Below are 23,017 nucleotides of genomic sequence, written 5' to 3' on the forward strand. Positions count from 1 at the left end.
ATTAATCAGTAGTTTTACAGTTAACCCTAACTGTTCCCAAGGTAAATCCAAAATGTGTGGTGACTTGATACAATAAGGATAAATAAATGTATCTAGAGAATGACCAGCAAACCAATATGGGGACTACGAGCAAATTACTGATGAACAAGTATATACAAATATTACAATTAATGCGGAACAAAACAATACATATTAAAGGGGTAGTTTAACCTAAAATCATGTTGGGTTAATTTCCTCTTGTCCGGTGTTGTCTGAAAACCCATGGTGTCATATTTCACAATAAGCCATTCTTCTCTCCCAACTTAGAGTTAACATCATTAGCTTGGTCCAAATTCATGAATTTAAACCATGTGACCCAATCTAGCAAAAGTTTTATTGTAAGGAGAAATATTTAAAACTAAGTTTAGTAATTAGGATCCAGATACCATTGTCAGGACCTAAAACAGACTATTTTATTGGTGACATTTAGAATTCTAGAGATGTAGTAGATAACATAGAGTAAAGAATATGAACAAAACTATCTTTCTCAAACTGAAAATTCAAAATAAATAATTATGTTATCATGCAATGAACAGCTAAATATATAAATATTGGATTTCAGTACTCAACAACATTGTAGGTCTGTTAAAATAAATGTATCATGATGAGAAATAACTTTGTTAGTTATGAGTTTTAACTCTGCCATCATAACTGCATCTTTCCATCCCCCTAAACTGCATTCCATTGCATTTTTTCACATCTATAAACCATTTTAGGGAATTGGCTGCTTGCCAAGAAGTGTTATACGTGTTTTATACGCCTCAGTTGTTGTGTGTGATCATCATGCGTGAAAATGTGACTGATGTAGCGCTAGTTGAATTGGTAAAAACTGTGTTCATCTATATTAGCCAACTCATTTAAAGGTGATTTAGTTATTTAGTTAAAATCAATTGCTGGTGGCCCTAATAATCATGTTATGTTTGTGCAGGTAAAACTTATTTGTGTGCGGGTGTTCAAGATTGCAAACGTGCATTCATATGCCTGGGGTTTCTGCAACGTTTTGACAATGGTGTTTGTGGAGCAAATCATCAGAATACTGCAGATTTAGTTTATGCACCTTAATTTTTATATACAATAATTTCAATACCCTTTTTGAGAAATTGCCATTTATTTTTCAATAACGTTTTAAAGCAATTAGAAACATGAATAAAACAAATAACAGAAAAAGTTAACAAATCCTTCGATTTTGGGTCATGTTCAGATAAACAGCCACATTCTGGAAGATCGATGGTTATTGGATTCATTTGTACGACTGGATATCTGACAGACGTTTAGCGCGAACTGAAGAGATGGAGCCCAATCATATTGAAGTAAAAAGCAATAGTTTAGAAACCCTTTCCACAGACACTGTACAAAACCCATAAGTTTAAATACAAATTCAGTTTTTGGCCAGCTATGTAAACTCTAACACTGACTGATCCCGTAAAGGGTGTTCAACTGGTTATAGTCTATTCCTATTTGTTTTCTAATGCCTCTTAATATGAAAGTAATCTCACAGTAATCAGATTACGTTACTGGTTTTGAGTTATCTTAAAGTTATGTTACTGATTACTGAGGACAGGTAACTTGTAACTTTAATGGATTACATTTAAAAAGTAACCTCCCCAACCCTGAGTACCATGATGTTGAAGTATCAAACAATGAACATTGTTATTTTATCCATCTGAGAATACAAGATGGTGAAAGCTATACTCCCATGTGATTGCAAATTTGCTAACAGCTAGCTAACTGCATTTTGTGTGTAATGTGATTACTTTTTGTATTGTTAGAATGGAAAATAATGCTTTCGAGTTAGTTTCTGCTTGTAGTGCGGTTATGATGGTTTTATGATGGTTTCAATTAATGTCTAATGGGTTATGATGGTTTCAATTAATGACTTTGGACAAAGCTAATGTTTCTAACTTCAAGCTGGGAGAGAAGTAAAGAATGGCTTATTGTGAAATTACACCATGGGCCTTCAGACACAACCCAAGTTAAGAGAAAGTTCACCCATACCAGATTTTAGGTCAGAAAATTCCTTCTAAAAAATAGAACATTTGAATCATCCACTTAAGATCCTCAGAAACATTTGGATTTCCTGATGAAAAAAGGAACTGGAAACCCAACTAAACTAATGTATGTTAAAATACACAGTTAGAACAGCTATTATTACTTACTTTTTAACTACGTTTTGAGTGTTGATCGCCATGAAATTTGGATCCAAAGACTGATAACTCTTTTTAATGGAGACAAATCTGACCCAAACAATTATTGTGCCATTTGTGTTAACAGCAACCACTGGAAAATAATTTGTGCCATATGAATAGCAGATCAATTTATTTTCTCAGTGAACACAATGTCCTGAGCCAAATGGCAAATTGGTTTCCTTCCAAATGATCAAACAGACAATATACCCTACAGAACCTAATAGTTAAACATGTGAATAAAAAAATGCCCTTCTGCTACAGTATGCAGACTTCCCAAAAAAACATTTGTTTCAATTTGGTATGTCCACATTCAACTCATATGATTTGAAAGTGGTGTGGATGAAGGATGAAAACAGTCTAGACAATCAAATAGGCAATCTCATTTTTAGATAAACATACAGTTTTATTTCCAAATGCTGAACTGACATCTTTTTTTTAGTGGCATCTGCTCATAGAACTCACCCTATGGGACCCTGAACACTTGCAGTGTGTCTGTTTGGTGTCCAATCTATTACATCTATGTCTACACTGCGTGCAGAATTATTAGGCCAATCGTATTCCTCAAGATTTATTTTATTATTGAACAAACAAAAATATAATTGAACCTCAAACCTGATTGTTTGACAAAGGAAAAATGTGTTTTGATCTTTCTCAGGGGAATACATAAGTGGGCACATATATTAGGCAACAAATAAAGTGCAGAATTATTAGTCAACTAAATTACAAATATATTTTCTCCAACTCGCTTGTTTATTCTAATTTTTAAGAGTAAGTTCAACAAATAAGTAAAACAAAATGAAAATTAAATACAATTTCTGGCCTTGAAAAATATTCAGTGACCGATATAGCCACCCTTCTTTTCATTAACTGCCATGAGCCTTCCATCCATGTAGTCTGTCAGTTTCTTGATCTGTTCACGATCAACTTTCTCAGAAACCGCAACCACAGCCTCATAAATGCTGTTGAAAGAGGAGTATTGTCTTCCCTGACTGTTAATCTCATGTTTGAGAAGGGTCCACATGTTCTCAATAGAATTTAAGTCAGGTAAGGAAGGGGGCCAGGTCATTATTTAGGCATCTTTGAGGCCTTTGCTTGCTAGCAAAGCAGTGGAGTACTTGGATGCATGTGATGGAGCATTGTCCTGCATAAAGAACATGGACATCTTGAATGCTGAGGCCTTTTTCCTGCACCACTGCTTGAAGAAAGTATCTACCAGAAACTGGCAGTAGGTATGGAAGTTGAGTTTCAGTCCATCTTCAACCCGAAAAGGTCCAACTACCTCATCCTTAATGACAGCAGCCCATACCAGTACCCCTCCTCCTCCTTACTGGTGCCTGACTCAAAGTGGTGTCCTGTGTCCATTAGTGGTGGCCACAGGCCCATCCATCTGGTCCATCAAGAGTTATTCTCCTTTCATTTGTCCATAAAACCTTTGAAAAAACTGTTTTATTTCCTTGCCCAATCTATACGCTTCAACGTGTGAATCTTATTCAGTGATGGTCTTCTTTCAGCCTTCTTGACCTTGGCCATGTCTCTGAGCACTTGACACCTTGTACTTCTGGACACTCCAGGTAGGTTGCAGTTTTGGAATATGTTTGCGCTGGAGGATAATGGGTTCCTGGTAGCTTCACGTTCAATTTTTGCAGTTAATTTGCATATTTTCTCCATGCATTTTTTGCACCACAGTTGACTATTCGCATCTGTCTGAAAGGCATTTTACAATTTATGACTTTTCAGTGTCAGTTAAATCTCTTTTTTGGCCCATTTTACCTGAGGTCATGAAGCTGCCTAATAATAAGTTGTTATTCACTGTTTCCACACCCTCCCTCATTACACAAATACATATCACCTGAAAATGATTCAATCCAATGAGCATTCAAGTTTATATAGATTCTCAGTATTATTCATTGTTACTATTTATCTAATTATCTACAATATCTCTGTAACATCCTTCCTGCTAATATAGCCTATTGAATTTAACTGAGAAAGGAAAGAGAGTGTTTGAGAGAGAGATGGAAAGGAAGAGGAAGAAAGAGTGGGAGAGAGAGCTAGAAGAGGATTCATATTTCATGGGCCCATTTGATTTGCACATTTGGCTGTCATGGATGCTCAGTGGAATGTGAAAGCATAGAGTATATTTCAGTCACAGAGAGCCCACCATGAATAAATCAACAGTTTCAAAATGGTTATTTATTCATTTATTAATCTGCAACACACTGTTGCTACCATACTGTAACTCCCTGAGTGGCATCTCAATGTCTGTGTATTTTGTGTGTGTGTGTGTGTGTGTGTGTGTGTGTGTATTTGGATGTCAGAGTACTGTAGATGCACCTTGAATGCCTGTGAGTGCTACATCACACACACCCAAAAGAGACCTAAACCTAACCTTAAACTTAACCTAACTTTAACTTTAACCTCAAGTAACCTAACCCGAATGCCTAACTCCATACCTAAGCCCTTATGCCTATTCTAACTCCTATTCTAACACTGTAAGTGTAATTGTACGTTTTACCCCACAGACACACACACACACACACACACACGCACACACACACACACACACACACACACACACACACACACACACACACACACACACACACACACACACACACAGTGGAGCTATAAGGATGTCTAATACATATATGTACATTAATGTGTTCATAGTGCCCCTGATTCTAGAGTTCACACCCTTTTTTTCTTTATAGTGTGACACATCCACAGCAACAATGGAAAGGCTGCTCTTCCTGTCACTGTAGCCAAGAGACATTCCTACACAGTTGGACCCTTTTCAACGTTACCAACAGAATCTAAAATCTGTACTGCTACTTGCTCTGTGCAAACAGTTAAGTCCGTCTCTTATGAAACCTGGTTGGAAGTGTAATTAAATCATGGTAAAAATCCATCTACCCATGTCTTAATGATCAACAGACCATAAAGTCAGCTATCTTGATTTGGAAGAATACATTCTCTGTAATGGAAAGGTGTGCACCCGTGAATATATGGACTTAAACATTCCTGTTAGAACTGATGTTAACATTTGAGTTTCTCATTTGAAGTTAATGTACTGAATAATGAAATAAACGTACCCACAGGATGTGAGATCCCTAACTCAAGGATCAGATAAGCAGTAAATGTTTTTATGACATCTGAAAGTACATTTCTCGTATTCTGCTCCATCACACCTAACCTATCAAAGAGGCTTATCAGACAGCTTCCCGACTGGTTCTGCAGTGGGTGAGTGAGTGTGTGTGCGTTGTGTGTTTGGGTAATTTGAGCCACACATACAGGGCCAAGTAAAACAGGGCGAGATTATTTCCATCACACTTTAAAAAAAAATTTTTTTTAAAGGATAAGTTATCTCATAACATTTGTAACCATAATAAGCTATACTTTTGGAGGGCTGCTGTACAGTATAAGGGATCAATGTGTTACATAAAATATCTCTGATCTTGTAAAACTCTGTTTTCTACAGTACATTTTCATGTAAAATCACAATGACATCCTCATGATAATACATAAAAGTACTTTATACAATATATAACACTTTAGTGCCAAGTAAAATACGGATAAAAAAAACAAAAAACATTGATTACTTTTGGTGAAAAAGTGTTGTCAATTGAAAAAGTTATTTTAAAATGACCCCTTCCAATTTGTTTTGATTTTGATACAAAGACATCCATTTTAAAAATGCACCAATTCAACAAAACAAAACTTTTGTTGCAAGTAATATTTGTACATTGATCCATTATACCATCCATGTCTTCCTAGGAGTTATATTCATGTAGTGATTCTCCTGGAGTCTGCCTTTCTCAGGGTGGGAGTGAAACACTCTATCTGAGCAGTGATGTTTGACATTACATGCGTAGGTTGATAAGTTACTTGATCAGGCGGACCACCAAGTCGGAATTCAAACATCTACCAAATGGTTATAATAGCAAGACTGTTTACTCTCTTTGTTCTGGTGCAGCATGTGGTAAATATACTCATATCTTTCTTTCTGTCTCTCTCTCTCATCTTATCTTAAGTTCTCTGTCTACCTCTTTTAAAAATGCTTTGTTCATTACGAGCTATCTTGAAATAATCACTGTTGCCCTGGTCAATGTTTTTATCTACAATATTTTGTGAATCTGTTTCAAATATCAGACCGTTGTCATCGCCTTTGTTGTGACGCATGTTGTTTGCTTGCAATAAAGCTTTTCTTATAGTTTAACGTGTTTAACCAAAAATAGTATTGTGAATGTGACTTGCATAGTTCCACATGTTCCTTACGTTAAACACTTTTAAATCTTCCTGTGCCGTCTGTTCTGACAGATGTGCTAAAATAGTTTGGTTGAGAACTGCTGTTCAGTATGTCCCATTGATCTGTCCAGAGACTATATAAAAGATGTATTCCTCTACCATGTTCTTCTCGGGTTAATAATGGTTAGAGTACATCTATACATAATCATCTTGTAAAAGAGTGTGGCCCAGCACATTAATGTGATGTTAATGTGAAGAAACACAATCTTGGGAATTTGAGATTCTGCACCACAGATAGTAGCGATCGGGATTCCTGCAGTTTGACGTTCAGAACCAGTGGACAGCAATCAACAGCAGTGAACACCCGAGTACACACACACACACACACACACACACATCCAGTGGAAGCTGGAGCAATGTCAAGTGCCTGTGAATACCTCCTCAGTACTATGTCTCAGTTGAGACACCTGCAATGCCTATTTAACTTACAGACAATCAGTTTGAACCCCTGCTGTGCTGAGAGACATGTCTGTCATGGAATGATATCAAGGGACTCTGATTGCTCTATAGTTGGGGTGGTTTATCATCTGTAAAGGGGTGCAGAATGTATTTCTGTGCAACCCAAAATCAATCCGTATCGAGTAGGCTGCAAACAGATATAGCCTATTGTCTCAAGAACATTTCCTATTTTTAATACTCTCAACGTCAAGTTAGGCCTTCAGAATGAGACCCCATCGTTGTGAGGGATTACTCACGTCTTATCTGTAAAATGTTTCTGCTGCATCGTTATTATAGGCCCTTTGATTCTGGCAAAATAGAAATAGAATCATTAGGCCTATGTAACAGATTCAGCTTTGATTCCTCTTTAGGCTACTGAACGAGCGCCTTTGTGAGAGGTGATTATCTTGTCACTTGGAATCTGCCTAATAATAGCAAGTAATTATAGAAGGCTATAGACTATTAGGCATAAGCAACAGTTCTTGAGTGTTATTTTAAGGACATTTTAAGGACTTGTATGTGCTCAAGAGGAAGAGCGGTTTTCACTCAAGCCAGTGGCCCGAAGCCTTTTACAGAAACACTCTGGCAAGGCGAGGCAGATGTTAGGGTGTGCTTTTGCATCTGTTTGTGTGTAAAAAACGAGAGGACCTGTGTGATGGGACGTCTCTTCTAGAGTATAGTGACAGCGCTTGAACAACTGGTCCCTTCTGTGTCAGGCTCCTACTGAGAGCATGAGGTTGGCTAGTTGTCTAAGAGGAGCCTCGGGTATCCAAAAAGGGGGAGCGCCATAAGAATGTTAGTTTACCTCTGCTCGTATTCTGATTCAATGTCCCGCGGGTTCTCTACGCCCTCCCTCCCTGGCCTGCGGAGTAGCAAGTAAGACGGTCTATGACTAATACAGCTGGTATATTATGCTCAGGTTGATTGAACGCTACAGTCGGTGCATAGACGCTTAACTGCATCTACATAATAACAAAAATGTCGACACTAATAACATGCATGCATTCAAACAGCCAACCGCATGTTCCTGCTAGCGGCCTTGTCTCTCCTCCGCATCGCTTCTGTCTTCCTGTCTCCATCCATTCTGCATATCGGCAGCGCTCTCTCCCCCCCCCGGTCCTGTTTAGCCCTCCGCATGGTGCTGGAGATTGTGGACATTTTTCTAATTAAAGGCTTTTACCCAGGCATCACATCTTTAGAAGCGTCCATCCTGGTTGTCAATTGTCTGAGGCATAGGCTGAATGCCAAAACTCTTGTTACGTGCTCACTTTCACTGCGTTTCTGTATGGGAGCATCGCGTGGTTGTGTGTGGAAGCATGGTTCATCAGAAACTGATTCAATAAGCATAGGCAGGCACATCTCTTTAGTCTATATGCAGTGGTTTTAATAGGGTTAAGCCATATGGATTGTTCAGCGATACACTTTTGCGATTAGGATCTATGTAGGTATACAAAGATATTTGTAATTGATTGTAAATTTACAGTGAAATTGGCCTTTAATGCTACCTTTTGGTGCATATAAAATGTTTATGTTTCTTGGACAGAGATTTTTATTAACGGTTTTAAATAGGCATTTTACCCTGGGGGACCCTTAGGTGGTTTGTATCATGTTTGAGATTTTCAGGTCAGTTAAAATCGTTTCACACATAACTGGCCAAAAGGAGCACAGGAAAGATGTCTTTCCTACCAGCAGATATCATGATAAATACATTTCACATCCCAATGGCTTGTCATTATCCTTTGAAGGTTATGTTTGTAAGTGTTCTTACAGTACATTTTAATACTGAACTATACTTGAAGCTGAGCTTACTCCTGACAATAACCTGGATGTCACAGATTGTGTAGGGATAGGAAATAGATGCCAAAAGGCAGATTTATTGAACCAAAACCAAAGGAACCAAGAAGAGTAACACACAAAACAACCAGCGTCTCACAGGCGACACAGTAACCGACAACACACAGATTTACTAATGCAGAGGTGTCAAACCGGTTCCATGGAGGGCCGAGTGTCTGCAGGCTTTCGCTCTCACCTTGTACTTGACTGATTAATTAGGTCACTAATTGATTAGTTTATACCCTCACCTGGTTGTTTAGGCCTGAACTGGGAACCAATTTATGTGAAAAACCAAAAACCTGCCGACACTCTGCCCTCCATGGAACTGGTTTGACACGCCTGGACTAATCTATTTAATAATTGCATTTGGACTACAACAGTTTTATCAGGATCAGGACGGCAAATAAACAAGTTAATGCTATTGATTGGTGAATTGCTCTTTCCTAAACAGGACCTTGGGAATTGACAGCATACTGCTTATTTTGGATTTAGAAGCTACAGTAACTATTAATCTTTAGCTAGCATTCATTATTTAAAATACTTAGCTACTTTTATTAGATATGGCTATTGTTAAAACTGGCAGTTTGCTAGAACATTGGCGTCGAACTGTGCTTGATGGTGATCTGTCTGCCTGGATGAAATTATTCTGTTATTTTGGTTAGTTAGTGAACATTTAATAGAAAAAAACACTTTTGTGTCGTTCATAAAACGAATGACAAGATTGAGTGGAGTATTGAGAAAGAATTAATTCACATGTCAAGATGAAATTAAAATTGGAAAAAAGTTATACTGGTAAACTTGTTTTTTTGCAAACTCCAGCAGGATATCAGTGAATCTATAGCCTACTCGGCATGTACAAACCTCAGTGCTCACAGTACAGTGGCCACTATGTAATCCACTAGGCAAACGGTGAAAGAGCATGAATTTGCTTGTCAGCAAGCAACAGCATTGGAAAATGTTTTAACACTGGTAAATGTGTATTCCTGTTATTGTTTGTTGGCATGGTATAATCTGGATTAATGTGTTCATAATATCCAGAACATGCTCTTGTTTACTCATAATATTTGCTATAGCTACTGTAATTAGAGGGCGTTTTGAAAATGCATCTTCACCAAGCAAACAAATCGAGAAGACCACTGTTTGTACAATTACAGTAGTATAGTCAGGCACAGAACACCACATGATCAACATTGGTGTTTTGAAAATAACTATTGTTTTGTAAAGTTTATTGTGTCTTCTAATCAGTATTTCTCTGATCACTATTTTGTTAAGAAAGTGGATGATCTATGTCGAAATCCCAATTGTTTGAACAGAGCAATTCATTGTGCCAGATTTGTTTATATACTCTATGTACTATACTGTAAATATATTTTCTGAAATGAAAGTACATATTTTTGGGGAAATGTCATGCATATTATTTCCTTTTGTAGACTCTCAGGAGACTGGTCTTGACTGTTGATACTGTTTCCCTATACATACAGTATCTCACAAAAGTGAGTACACCCCTACCAGTTTTGTAAATATTTGATTATACTTTTCATGTGACAACACTGAAGAAATTACACTTTGCTACAATGTAAAGTAGTGAATGTACATCTTGTATAACAGTGTCAATTTGCTGCCCCTCAAAATAACACAACACACAGCCATTGATGTCTAAACCGCTGGCAACAAAAGTGAGTACACCCCTAAGTGAAAATGACCAAATTGGGTCCAAAGTGTCAATATTTTGTGTGGCCACCATAATTTTCCAGCACTGCCTTAACCCTCTTGGGCATGGAGTTCCCCAGAGCTTCACAGGTTGCCACTGGAGTCCTCTTCCACTCCTCCATGATGACATCATGGAGCTGGTAGATGTTAGAGACTTTGCACTCCTCCACCTCCTCAGTGCCGGCAGCACTCATGAAGCCCCAGACCATGACACTCCCACCACCATGCTTGACTGTAGGCAAGACACACTTGTCTTTGTACTCCTCACCTGGTTGCCGCCACACACGCTTGACACCATCTGATCCAAATAAGTTATCTTGGTCTCATCAGACCACAGGACATGGTTCCAGTAATCCAAGCAAAACTGTTTGCGGGCTTTCTTGTGCATCATCTTTAGAAGAGGCTTCCTTCTGGGACGACAGCCATGCAGACCAATTTGATGCAGTGTGCGGCGTATGGTCTGAGCACTGACAGGCTGACCCCCCACCCCTTCAACCTCTGCAGCAATACATTTCCCAAAGACAACCTCTGGATATGACGCTGAGCATGTGCACTCATCTTCTTTGGTCGACCATGGCGAGGCCTGTTCTGAGTGTACATGGTTTTGGCTACCGTGCTGCAACTCAGTTTCAAGGTCTTGGCAATCTTCTTATAGTCTACGCCATCTTCATGTAGAGCAACCATTCTTTTTTTCAGATCCTCAGAGAGTTCTTTGCCATGAGGTGCCATGTTGAACTTCCAGTGACCAGTATGAGGGAGTGTGAGAGCGATAACACCAAATTTAACACACCTGCTCACCATTCAGACCTGAGACCTTGTAACACTAACAAGTCACATGACACCAGGGAGGGAAAATGGCTAATTGGGCCCAATTTGGACATTTTCACTTAGGGGTGTACTCACTTTTGTTGCCAGCGGTTTATACATCAATGGCTGTGTGTTGAGTTATTTTGAGTGGACAGCAAATGTATACAAGCTGTTATACAAGCTGTACAATCATTACTTCACATTGTATCAAAGTGTCATTTCTTCAATGTTGTCACATAAAAAGATATTCCCAGATATTTACAAAAATGTGAGAGGTGTACTTACTTTTGTGAGATACTGGATATATTATGGGTGCAGTAAGCCCACGAGTCGTCTATCGAGGACATTTTACATTTTAGTCATTTAGCAGACGCTTTTATGCAGAGCTACTTAGAGTATGTGCATACATTTTAAAAACCTAGGTGAGACAACCACACCTTTTAGTAGTAAGTGCATTCTAGTTAATTTATTAGTTGTCGGCAAAGGGTCAGTGCTGAAAAGAAAACCATACAAATTATAAACACAAAAGATAAAATGTTAACAAAAGACAACTGACAGAGGTGGTGGAAGTGGAACTATTTTAAAGAATTCTATGAAGAGGGGAGTCTTTAGATGTTTTATAAAGACAGGTAGAGACTCTGCTATACTACTGAAGCCTCCAAGCGAAGCTGGTTCCAACATTGATAAGACAGGACAGAGATGAGTTTTGACTGTGTTGATTTGGAACTGCCCCAAAGTGTCTGGATGGCCAGGAGCCCAGAAGTGGCTGAACAGCCTGTGTAGTAGGTTGTAGGGTTTGAGCATTGCGTGAAGGTAGAAAGTAGAAGCTCCCCTAGTTGCTCCGTAGGCAAGATCCATAGCCTTGAAGCGGATTCAAGCTTCAACTGGAAGCCATTGTAGTGTGTGAAGAAGTGGGGTGACATAGGAAAACTTGGGAAGGTTGAACAGCAGGTGGGTTACTGCATTCTGAATGATTTGTCGGGGTTTGGTTGCACACCCCCGGGAGCCTGACCAAGAGTGAGTTGAAGTAATCCATACGTGAGATGACAAGTGACCGGAGAAGGACCTGTGCTCCTTCCTGAGTGAGGTAACGTCCTACACTACTACGAATGTTGTAGTACATGAACATGCAGAAGCGAGTCACTGCCTTGATGTTAGCAGGGAACGACTGTGTCCTCCTTAGATATTCATCATTAAAACACATTGCATTTTTTACAGGTGGCTTTAGTGTAGTGTCAAGTAATTGGTAGCTTAACTAATTTACAGCAGTGTAGCTTCCCCAACAATGCATACATTTTATGGTAGATTTTTGCGCATGTAAAAAATGCTTGTGTGTCAGGCTCGAAACAATACTGTAGACTAAACAAGAATCATAATAAAACAGACAACAACAAGAAGAATTCAGCATATAAATGCAAACATTTACACATTAACAGTCTGACTTGAGCTCTTTTTTCAACACCATTCTCCCAGAACTACTAGATCTCAAACAGTACTATATTCATCTGTCAGTGAATGTACGTACTCCTTGCAGTAGCTCATTTTTCTTTTTAATCTTCCCTTCTATCCTGCTTTACACATCAATTATAGAGTCCATCCTCACAAACTCCATCACTGTCTGATTTGGGCCAGCACCCTCCACTGCAGAGTTAAACAATATTGTATAATAACAGTATTGTTTAATAACAGTATTGTACGGACCGCAGATAGGGTCATTGGCTACCACCTCACCCAGTGTTCCAAAAGTGGCCAATTTGTCAGCTACGAGCTATCGTGCTATCAGCTACGGCCTATCCATCCATCCATCCATCTTCTTCCGCTTATCCGGGGCCGGGTCGTGGGGGCAGCAGTCTAAGCAGAGATTAGACTTCCCTCTCCCCAGACACTTCCTCCAGCTCTTCCGGGGGGACACTGAGGCGTTCCCAGGCCAGCCGGAAGACATAGTCCCTCCAGTGTGTCCTAGGTCTTCCCCGGGGTCTCCTCCCGGTGGGACGGGCCCGGAACACCTTCCCGGGAAGGCGTTCAGGAGGCATCCGGAACAGATGCCCAAGCCACCTCAGCTGACTCCTCTCGATGTGGAGGAGCAGCGGCTCTACTCTGAGCTCCTCCCGGGTGACCAAGCTTTTCACCCTATCTCTAAGGGATTGCCCAGCCACCCTGCGGAGAAAGCTCATTTCGGCCGCCTGTATCCGGGATCTTGTCCTTTCGGTCATGACCCAAAGCTCATGACCATAGGTGAGAGTAGGAACGTAGATTGACCGGTAAATCGAGAGCTTCGCCTTGCGACTCAGCTCTTTCTTCACCACAACAGACCGATACATCAACCGCATTACTGCAGAAGCTGCAACGATCCGTCTGTCAATCTCCCGTTCCATCCTTCCCTCACCCGTGAACAAGACCCCTAGATACTTAAACTCCTCCACTTGAAGCAGGCACTCTCCACCAACCTGAAGTGGGCAAGCCACCCTTTTCCGACTGAGGACCATGGCCTCGGATTTGGAGGTACGGCCTAGTTATGTTTAAAAAAAACACATGCAATTTTCACATTTTCTACAAAATATGTTCACAAACAAATGTCACACTTATCATTCACCGCAAGCTCCCTGATACTTTTTAATCAACTCAACACTGACACCATCCCAGACTTGTGTAGACATTATTGGCAAAAACTCTGATCCTAACACAATATCTGGCAATTCATTTCCTGTCCGCCTGTGAGGTGCGTGAGCTTTCTCCATCCCTCCGTGTGTAGCTAGATATTAATGATACCGACTTCTGGGTTGACAGAAATACTTTTGACTCAAATCCCCAAAACCTATTAAAAATCGAAAAGTTGGATTGCCTGGCAGAAGTACATCACGAGTAAGTACATCATTTGTATCTATTGTCTGTTACATATCCTGCTATGAAAAAAGTGTCTGTACAGAATAATAATTCGGAAATGTGCATTCTTCTCTGGCTAGATGAACAATTAAAGTTCCAGATGTACAACCCAAGGGAAATAATAGGGTTTTTGTCTTCCAGTCCTAAAAGAACACTCTTCTTATTTGATTGAATCACTGATATTGACAGAACACCAAATAATGTTTTTCTATTATTCACTGTAATTTGAGAGTGAACCGCAAAAAAATTCTAAAAGCTGAAAAATTTACAGACTTCTTTGGGAAAATCATTGAACAACATTTTATTAGACCCCCTTAGGGTTGTGCATTAACCATTATTTCATTATTATTAAGAGGTTTATTAAAAGAATACGTACAGCAATATATTTCGGTACACTAAGGACCTAGGGAAGAATTTACAGGCGAGTGAAGAGAAGAATGTTCCTAATTAGAGGAGTCAAAGTCCTGGAGGAGAGGCTGGGAGCTCTCAGTGGTGTGTTGGGCTGACCACTCTACTCTCCAAGTCATATGATCATATTACAGTCAAGCAGGCTTGCATCGCTACAAGGTGGTCAGAGAGGGCAGAATGCCTAAAAGGGATACTTCGACCTAAAATTATATTTGGGTGAAATTCCCCTTACCTAGTGTTGTGTCTGACAGCTATACATATTTCACACTATGCAGAGCCTATAAAAATTCTTATGTAGATGTCAACTCCAATATATGTTCATATTTTGGTCACCAATCCACCGCTGTGCAGTTGGAAATGTATTTTACTTTAACCATAAATGTATGTATGCTACTCATTCTACCTGCTAATGGAATTTAGCCATAGCAACTTTCATTCTCCATCTGAATATGATAAACACACAGTTAACAACTTAATGTCAAATGTAATTTGGAGAATTAGGCTATTTTGTAGATTGAGATCTGGGTGCTGTGGGGGCCATTTCAGTACAGTGAACTCATTGTCATGTTCAAGAAACCAATTTGAAATTATTCAAGCTTTGTAACATGGTGCATTATCCTGCTGGAAGTAGCCATCAGAGGATGGGTACATGGTGGTCATAAAGGGATGGACATGGTCAGAAACAATGCTCAGGTAGGCCGTGGCATTTAAACGATGCCCAATTGGCACTAAGGGGCCAAAGGTGTGCCAAGAAAACATCCCCCAAACCATTACACCACCACCACCAGCCTGCACAGTGGTAACAAGGCATGATGGATCCATGTTCTCATTCTGTTTCCGCCAAATTCTGACTCTACCATCTGAATGTCTCAACAGAAATCGAGACTCATCAGACCAGGCAACATTCTTCCAGTCTTCAACTGTCCAATTTTGGTGAGCTCGTGCAAGTTCTAGCCTCTTTTTCCTATTTGTAGTGGAGATGAGTGGTACCCGGTGGGGTCTTCTGCTGTTGTAGCCCATCCGCCTCAAGGTTGTGCGTGTTGTGGCTTCACAAATGCTTTGCTGCATACCTCGGTTGTAACGAGTGGTTATTTCAGTCAAAGTTGCTCTTCTATCAGCTTGAAATCAGTCGGCTCATTCTCCTCTGACCTCTAGCATCAACAAGGCATTTTCGCCCACAGGACTGCCGCATACTGGATGTTTTTCCCTTTTCACACCATTCTTTGTAAACCCTAGAAATGGTTGTGCGTGAAAATCCCAGTAACTGAGCAGATTGTGAAATACTCAGAGCGGCCCGCCTGGCACCAACAACCATGCCACCCTCAAAATTGCTTAAATCACCTTTCTTTCCCATTCTGACATTCAGTTTGGAGTTCAGGAGATTGTCTTGACCAGGACCACACCACTAAATGCATTGAAGCAACTGCCATGTGATTGGTTAATTAAATAATTGCATTAATGAGAAATTAATAATACACTCACCTAATAATCCTTTAGGTGAGTGTATTCCCTTTGGGGCAATATATTGCCTCATATATTGGACTACAAATTTGCTAACTAGCTAGGTAACTGCAATTTGCAGACGCTTTTATGCAGAGCTACTTAGAGTATATGCATACATTTTAAAAACCTAGGTGAGACAACCACACCTTTTAGTAGTAAGTGCATTCTAATTAATTTATTAGTTGTCGGCAAAGGGTCAGTGCTGAAAAGAAAACCATACAAATTATAAACACAAAAGATAAAATGTTAACAAAAGACAACTGACAGAGGTGGTGGAAGTGGAACTATTTTAAAGAATTCTATTAAGAAGAGAGTCTTTAGATGTTTTATGAACTAGCTAGGTAACTGCAATTAGAATTAAAATGTTACTTTATTCATCTCAGAATACTGAGAGAGTAAATGCAATTGTCCCTTTTGGAGTAAGAAATCGACAAAGATTCATACCATTTGTGAAAAAAAAAAACTGTTAAGCAATAACAATATTTACTCAAGGAAGACAACATTACAACTTTGTTTGAAGTAGACAACATTCTTTTGAGTTTCTGCATGCAATGCAGCTTTTGCAAATCAGGTATAATGGTTTCAATTTAAGTTAATTATGCTATCTTCAGACTAGGCAAAAGGTAAATAATGGCTTGTCATGAACTATGAAACAATGGGCCATCAGTCACAATCCCAGGTAAGAGGAATTTCACCCAAATATGATTTTAGTTTGAACTATCCCTTTTTTTCTTAAACTGTTGTTTAGACAATTGAATCTAGCCACTTGTTATGTTTATTTCTTTTCACTTCTAGTGGTAGATTTCAATGCCATGTACACTTACAGTAATGTGGTCCATTGAAAACACATGTGGTCAGTGTGGTCCATTGAAAACACATGCGCATTTCACTCAATGCTAGTCGGTATTTGGAATAAGGATTCAAAACTATACAAAGGTCCCAAATGACTATGCCAATATATTTACTTTTGGAGAACATTCACCAGTACTGAAAAAAACCCAACATCAGCATGTTTGAATACTGAATTATTTAGCATTACAAATTCTATTTGAAAAGCAAACATTTCATTTAGATAAGCATGCCCAAGGCTATTGATCAGGAAGTACAGTATGACTGTAGATCTATGTCAAAATGGCACCATTACCCATGCAGTCCACCGGCTATAGTTAAATTAACATCCTATATGGAATATAGTATAGGGTCTGATTTGGGCACAGCCAAAGAGACAATCTTTAAATAATTATGCTGTGACCTTTTGATCCAATTCTTAGTTTTCATAAAAGGGAATAACATTGTCATGTATCTCTAAATCACTAACACACAGACATGCTACTTTCCCACTGGCCTACCACTGGTTGATTGCTGAGAGTTTAATCCATCTGTCAATTAAAACAACTCTGCTGTTGTCTCTTATAACAAGACTTTAGTACGGGAGGCATTCTGTTTCGCCTTTATTCATGCAACCGTAGCAAAGTTATGGCAATTCAAAGGACATTTTATTCAATCACGTTTTTAGTCCATAAGGAGGCCAAGTTTGACCTTCACATATTTCCCTGTTTAGCTGTAGTGTAACCTTTTCAACTGCATAAGTATCGTTGACCTTCATTTGGCCTGGCAAATTCTCTGGAAACAAATCATTATTTGTAGCACTAACATCTCCCATCCCTTAGTGAAACTCTTTACGTAATATCATCATGACTAGATATGAGTTCCCTATCAGCAAGATACAATCTGCTTCAGAAATGACTCCATAGTCCGTTGGACTTTCCCTTCACTTTGGTTCAGCCAAGAACAATCAAGCCCCTAGGGTTAGTTAGTCGGACACGCCCCGATACACTTTTTAAAGCCTCTTGAGAGAGCTGGGGAGATCCAGGCAGGTACCCATGTCCTCACTTTGGACCACAGTAATTGTAAAGCCTCTTGAGAGAGCTGGGCAGATCCAGGCAGGTACCCATGTCCTCACTTTGGACCACAGTAATTGTAAAGCCTCTTGAGAGAGCTGGGCAGATCCAGGCAGGTACCCATGTTCTCACTTTGGACCACAGTAATTGTAAAGCCTCTTGAGAGAGCTGTGCAGATCCAGGCAGGTACCAATGTTCTCAATTTGGACCACAGTAATTGGCAGCTATAAATCCCACTCTCACTCACATTTACTCCCCCTATCTCGCTCCCTTTCTTCCACCCTCCTCTCCCTCTCTATCGAATGGAGACACCCAGTGAGAAAAACATCCTTTGTATTTCCTCCAGTTTCCAACGCCATTTGACATTGGGATGCAGACAGGTTAACTCTAGCACAGCCTTGTTGAGTGCTGACATTTCCAACACCCCATACCTCCATCCCACTAAGCAGGATCGGCCCACTCTACCATTCACAGCAAGCAATGCATGCACACTGTTCTCATATCCCCCCCCCCCATTGACACACACAACAATGGCCTCACACACACACACACACACACACACACACACACACACATGGAATCCTCACGCTATCCTTCCACACAACACGTTACAGCCCAAAGTATTCAGGGCACATTACATCGGTGGCAGAGACAACCAGTGTCAGGATATCAGCAGAGCGGAAGATATTACCCTTACGCACACCTCTCATCGCACGCACTCTCTCGGGCCCTCCCATTCTCCCAGGTAATGTAGAGTTCAGAGGGGTGCCCTGGTATGTGTGTTAAATTTAGCCTCTATGAAGACAACAGTGTGGGCGCTGAGTACAGTGTGTTAGATGTGAGCAGGGTGAATAAGGCTTTGATTTATAGTGCTGCAGTTCAGCTTTTTAAAATGTGATGTGTTATCCCAGTGTTGAAGATCGTTACCAAGGAGACCCTATTATCTTCTTTAATGACCTCATAATTCAAATCAGAACCGGCTTGGTTTGCTCCCCTTCTTGACAACACAGAACAAAAAGAATCTTGAAGACCCTAAACAAGTGTATCGATTAAACCATACTTAATTCCTGAGAACACTTAATATGCTAAAGGAGTTCATTGCTCAGTTATATAATCCACATTTCTTTCTTAGGTTACCTGCACGCATAGAAGGTCCTATTCTTTGGCTACAAATTATTGTTACTGCATATAAACACAAGAGAACCACCTACAAATGGAGAGAAGAAAGACAACCTCTATTTGTGCCCTCCACAGCAGAACTATGAGATGGTTAGTGTATGTAACAGACAATCTTGAATGTCAATTAATTTGAGGGATCGTGGTGTATTTGCAGTTTCCAAACACCTTGTGCAGTAGAGTCACGTAGAGTTTACCTTGTAGCCAAGAAGAACATTTGAACCCAAAGTAAACAAAGACAGATTGAAATGGGCTATCTATCACCTATATAGTCCAGAAAACCAATTGAACTTTGGGCCTGTTCCGATACCAGAAAATTGCTTCTTAGCTTTACTAGGTGTTCCAAGTGATTTGCCTTATGTACATAACTCATCCACTACCAATATGTAGTACCCAGTAGAACGTTAAAGAAGTGACCCAGAAGAACAACAGTGTATGGTCACGTGAAAAAGTACACTCCCATGAAGGTAGTCTTTAAAAAAAAAGGTATATACAGATATGTAATTTCCACTTCAATACTATTTTAATTTAATTAACAAATGAATATGAAAGATTATTCTTTACAATCAATACAATACAATTAATCCAAAATCTACGGAAAGACAATTTCATGGTGTGGAAAAAATAAGTACAAACCCAGCTAGTTGGTTTTGACACCCTTTCGCTAAAATTACAATGTAACCATTTCCTGTAACTGTGTGTCAGTCTCTTACATTGACTGGGAGGGTTTTTTTGCCCACTCTCCTTTACAGAGTGTCATGTATGAGGGCTTTCTTCTGCTTTATGTGGGCTTTCTTCTGCTTTATGTGGGCTTTCTTCTGCTTTATGTCCCCCCACAACATTTCAATAGGATTGACATCTAGACTTCGACTTGGCCATTCCATAACCCTTCAAAGGCATTTTGAGCCATTCTGTAGCTTCTGTTTTTTGACAGATGGTCTCACACTGACCTCAACAATTATTCGGTACAATATAGAATTCATAGTTGATGATGGAAAGTTGTCCAGGCCATGAAGCAGCAATACAGTACCAGGCTATAATACCACTGCCGGTATTTGGTTTATCTGTTTAAATGCAAATGCAGCGTTAAATTTTTTCACCAAACATGGCTTCTGGCAATGCAGCCAAACAACTCCACATTTGATTCATCTGCCCAGTGCACAAATGGGTCCAGCAGGTTTGGTATTTATCCTGGTGCTGTCTAGCAAATGTAACTTGTCTTACTACTCTTTTTTTGAGAGCAGTAGCTTCTTCCTTTCTGACCTCCCACGTAGGCCAGGTTTGTGCAGTCTCTTTCTTACGGTTGACTCATGTACTTGACAGTGATTGTGGGTTCTTGGAGACCTCTATGAGAGTTTTTCGGTCTGCTCTTGGGCTGAATTTGGTGGCACAATCTGTTCTATGTGAATTGCCAGTGGTCTGGTAATTCTCATTTTCAGATGATCTGTTGAAGAGTAGAGAAATACACTGAACAAAATTAAAAACGCAACACTTTTGTTTTTGCCCCCATTTATCATGAGCTGAACTCAAAGATCTAACACTTTTTCCATGTACACAAAAGGCCTATTTCTCTCAAATATTGTTTACAAATCTGTCTAAATCTGTGTTAGTGAGCACTTCTCCTTTGCCAAGATAATCCATCCACCTCACATGTTGCATATCAAGATGCTGATTAGACAGCATATTTATTGCACAGGTGTGCCTTAGGCTGGCCACAATAAAAGGCCTTATCTTGCCCAGGTCTGGCCATACACTCATATACTTAAATCTAGATCAGATCAAGTTTGTAATCTTTATCGAAGACTGGACCCATACAAGTTACTCTTTAATGACTTTCTAATCACTTGCACCTGTGTTGGTGCACCTGCTTCTAACTTTAGCCATTTAATGGTAAAGTGAGGGGTGGCCTAACCTTTTCTACTGATAGTTATTGCATATTTGCAAGTTTTTGTGTGATTTGTTGAATTGGGTTAACTTTACTATAGAATGTGGTTGGAATCCGGCTCATTATCCATGTGTACAAGTATGTAAAAAAAGTATTAGTTAGGTAGTTCAACTGGGTAGAGAAGGTGAATGTAACCATGGAACCATGTTTCAATGTTTCTGAAGTTGGGCAGACACTTAAAGACAAAAAGCCATATACAGCAGAACCAATCCAAGCCTGTACCATGGTGCTGTAACCACTTTGCCAGCAAGCATGGGCATAGGTTTGTTGACGTTCTTTGCTCAGGTGATTTTTGTTGAGTAGTTTTGTCACCCAAAACGAAGAGTACAGCTAGTCACAGATACAGCTGGACTGTGTTAAATTAAACAAAGATAGTGTTGTCTCACTTCCTTTACTTTCAAACCATTCCTAATAGGGCGCAAATCAGTGGTCCCTTAAACACAATGACAACTGTCACCCCCGGAGAATCATTACCATGACCACACAAATGCTACAGCTCTTGCAATGCAAGGGAAACAACTGCTTCAAGGTCAAAAAGCGAGTGAAATAACATATTGAAATGCTACAAAACCGACCGCTAACTGGCTAGCAATTTTGCAACAATTATATTTGCTGGACTGTGTTCTGAATAGAGTTAACTAACTACAGATACAGCTGTTTAAAGCTAGAGGATGCCTGTTCAACTAAGTGGGGATAAGTATACTTTTGTCTTAATCTATTGTTGTGTATTAATATATTTCATGTTGTAATAGATTTTGTCAACAGGTCAATTAAGTTTCCGGGTCAGGGCAAAGTGTTCCTTGTTTTTGTAATTAGTGCAAATATTGGAGGCGGATTGAATACTCTTCTATGCAGTTATTAACTCAAAGTAGTAAAGCCTCCATGGATCTTTCAGAGGCAGCTGTAAGTGGGATTTTTTGTTGAGCAGTATTTTCACTGAAAACAAAGACTGGTGCTGAAACAGACAGTAGCAAAGTCAGAGTGGAAGGCTCCACACCAGTCTCTCAATTGAATATCTAACCTAGGTTTATTAGTGTAATTTTAATCAAATTAAATCACATCTAGCCTACTGCTGCAAGAACTTCTAATATTGTGACCCCTGCCTGCACAACTTGTGGAATTGTGAAATTCCTGGCCTCCAGCAGGATTTGAAACTGTCTGTTCACGGTCACCAATGCTGCCCTACATTTTGGCCCTGACAGAGACATGGATTACCCCAGATAATACTACTGCTCTCTATTCCATGTATTTTCCCATGGTTAGAGAGTGTTTGGACATGGTAGTAGCCCATATCTAGTCATTTCCCCAAACAAGAGTTTTTTTGTTGCTCATCTGTCCTTGTCCACTTGAATAACATGCTCTCAATGTCAAACGTTCATCCGAGCGTAGCCTTGTTGTCCACGGAGACTTCAATTATTTTGACACTTTGAAAAGCTAATTTCCTTAACAATGGTTCACCACTTATATAACTGAGAGACATCAACCACTCACAAGGCAGAGAACGCACTTGACCTCATCTTCACTAGATCCCTTTGGTCGACTAATCTTACTGTAACTCGTCTTCAGGTCCCTAAACTACTTTGTCTCCTCTTTTCTCTTCTACAACCCTAACCCTACCAAGAAGGTCATGAGGCGTCACTATCTTTGTTCTATCCACCTTACTACTCTATCCTCTTGTCTCCCATCAGTTAAACCCTTCAATCCAAGTGTGAAGCTTGTTCCTCTAACCCAACGAAACTCTGTGACCCTCTTCTCCTCCATCTTCTCTCTCTGCAGATTAATTTTCCGACCACTCTGAAAGAAGGTTAATGACATCCGCACCTCATTCACTCAGCCTATTGAATCCATCGGTCCCTGGCACACCAAACTAATTTATGCATTAACTC

The sequence above is a fragment of the Esox lucius genome, chromosome 4 (assembly GCF_011004845.1).
Source record: "Esox lucius isolate fEsoLuc1 chromosome 4, fEsoLuc1.pri, whole genome shotgun sequence".
Taxonomy (NCBI): domain Eukaryota; kingdom Metazoa; phylum Chordata; class Actinopteri; order Esociformes; family Esocidae; genus Esox; species Esox lucius.